At 40.3% G+C, this 3044-nt stretch overlaps 1 protein-coding gene across 2 annotated transcripts in view; it reads left to right on the top strand.

Annotated features, from left to right (window-relative positions):
- The window catches only part of jarid2b (jumonji, AT rich interactive domain 2b), a 96923-nt gene that overhangs the window by 67185 nt on the left and 26694 nt on the right, over positions 1 to 3044 (top strand). The window lies entirely within an intron of this gene.

Here is a 3044-nt window from a genome sequence, read left to right as displayed (position 1 = left end):
ATTTGCTGGTCAGGATTGTGCTTTGCCTCTGTTGTTTGTACAAGGTCTAACGCCAAGGGCCAGGTTGATGGCACGGATCCTCCCAAAAACCTTTTCCCCTGTCAAACACTTTTTGCTGTATCTTATTAAAGTTGCATAAAGTCCCAAAAGTCTTATAAAAATTCCACAGAAGTTAGGCAGAGTCTGATATGAAAAGAGTTTTAACATGCTTAAAAAAGTTTGACACAGCTTAAACCCGAGCAGAGATCTGGATCCTCTACTAAAGAAATGAGCCCTTTGTCTCCCTGGTTACAGTTTATCTCCCCCACTCCCTGGGGGAAACTCTCCACCTATTTTTAATATTCTTCCAATCAATGATTTAAAAAAAAAAAAAACTGTGACCTATGACCTGTTGTTTAGGTGTCCAATTTAGTTAATTGGATTCCGGTTATTTCTTAGTACTGCCTATTTTACCTATTTTAGGAAAAAATATTTCTGCTGACACTGCATCATTTGATGTTTTTCTGCAATGTCTGCAGTTGTTTCTCACTCTGAACTGATACTATGAAGATACTTGCATGACTGCAATTTGATCCTCACTCACATACTCACACATGTCAAACACCGTCAGCCTCCTCTCCTGGCTTTCTGCAGGCCTCCTCACACATTCACATAGACACTTTTAAAAAACGACTTCAGTCTCCTCAGCTGGCCTCTCATGCTCTACATGTACACACACGCACACACGCACACACACACACACACACACACACACACACACACACACACAGTGCTCCTCTGCTACTTGGCTTTTCGCCTCTGCATGAGTGACCTTGATATTCTGATATCGGTTCAAAAGAAAATATTAACTGAGAAAGAAGGCTTCCACACTTTCAGAATTATGTAGCTTGATATGTAGAGTTACACTGATGATAGAGCAAAACCACTCCGTTTGTATTGGAATATAGTACCATTTTACCAGATTGTTTCACACCTATTACACTTTTCTCATCCTTTTGTCTCTCTAGTTGTTGGTCACACTCACCCTTTGTAACTGGCCTTGACTGTGTTTTAATTTGCACTGGTTTATTAACTGTATATTGCCAGTTTTTGATTTATTTCTGATCTTTTCCCTTCCCTATATCCTTGTCTGTCTCTGTCATGTCCATTCTTATTCCATGTCCCTTCTTCTCTCTTTTATTTACTACTTTTTACCACTATAACCTTCATCTAAATTGGTTGGCAACCGGAAAAACTCAGCTTCTCATCGGTTAGTTTTTCTCTTTTTCCTTCTCTCTTCCTCTGTTAGTTGTATCTCAATTTCTAAGTTTATGTTCCACCTTCTCCCTCTTTCACTTTTTTCTCCTTGTTTTGCAAGTAAATCACAGGCTTGTGTGAAGTGACACCTGTCTTCATTGTGTTGTTGTGCCTCTTGAATTGTAACGTTCTTTGTTCTGTATTACCAGGGGAAAACATCCTCTACGCACCTAGCTTTTAAGTGAATGTTGAAATAAGGCAGCACTGTATTACCTTATATTCATTCAAATGAGTGAGTAAACCCTTCCCTGTTAACAATTGTTTGTTCAGTTTTCTCCTAGCCCACGTCCAAATGCAGTGCTTTGCCAATGTGCGTGCAATCATCTCTCAATTTCGAACATATTGAGCTTACACCCATATCACGGCAGGATATTGACACGTTTTGACACCACGCTGTTCTCTGATTGAAGTGTAATCGGAGCTGTGCACCAAATGCATTGGGGGTGTTCTCCAGACATGATCCTATCTTCCCTTAGTTCACAATTCGATCCAAGGCAAATTGACAAATAATACCAGGATGTCACATTGCTTTTATCACCACCTCTCAACATTTATGGCATAGCTCTCTCACACACACACACACACACACACACACAGCAGCACTAATCTTTCTGTCTGTCTGTCTCTCTTTGTCTGTCTCTGTCTGGTGCGTGTGAGTGATTGTCCACACCCAGGTGTGTGGTTTGCGAGGGAGGTGATGTGACGTGTAAGTCCATCGCTTTATCTCAGACACCCACTTCTTTAACACTCTCCTCAGTCCCTCACTGGCACTGACACACATTGTCAAATAAATAGAGTAAAGAAACAAGCAGAGACAAAAATGAGAGGGGCACCTCAAAGGCTATGTGCACCACTGAGAAAAGTAAGCATATCTTGGAGGGGAAAGAAAAAAAGCTAGATAATATAATGGTAGAACAGGGAAAAGGGAGAAGAAAGAAATACAGAAAGATAGCAAGATGAGGAAACTTGCGTTGTTCTCTGACAGCTTCATTGTCTTTGGCCCAGTGAAGTGTGACTACGCACATGTAGTTTTTTGTGTAATTTATTAATGTAAAATACACACATGAAAACACACCCACATACTCAATGCATGACCATGTCATCCGTTGAGTGTGTGGGTGTCTCCATGTCTAAGTGATCACAATGGGCTTTCACCCACTGTCGCCTGAACAACTTAGCAAATGCACACACACTCACGCACACACACTCACGCACACACACACACACACACACACACACACACACACACACACACAGGTGATCAATTCTTCACTACAGGGTAATTGTTTTAGCAATCCACTCTACAGTGAGACAAAAGCCATCGAGCCACAGTAATAAAAGCAATGAGAAAGGTTGTGTTTTTGTGCATGAATGTAGAACAGCAAATGTGATTTAGTCAGTTGTAGTCTGCTTTGTCTCTGCTGAGATTTTTAGTGATGAATGATATCAGCACCACATACAACATTTGGGCTACACAAGATCTGCTCGATCTACAGTGGGCTAATGTAGTGGTAATTTCTGTTTGTCCATCTTTCATAATATCTTTTCCTGATGATTGTATTTGAAATAAGTGTAATTTATTTTACATGTAAGTCCTGTAGTGCTCATTTCCATCTAAACATAAAATCTGATCAAATCTATTAACTTTCCTATTATCTCAGGCAGTCATGGCAGTCTCCTTGCAGTGGTGGCCCACTGTTTGTAAATGTGGACACTGCTGTGTTTAACTGTAATAAAATAATACATAT

Source organism: Etheostoma cragini, chromosome 14, assembly GCF_013103735.1.
Source record: "Etheostoma cragini isolate CJK2018 chromosome 14, CSU_Ecrag_1.0, whole genome shotgun sequence".
Classification (NCBI taxonomy): Eukaryota; Metazoa; Chordata; class Actinopteri; order Perciformes; family Percidae; genus Etheostoma; species Etheostoma cragini.
Note: the sequence above shows the minus strand (reverse complement) of the source record. Positions and strands in the feature narration are given on the sequence as shown.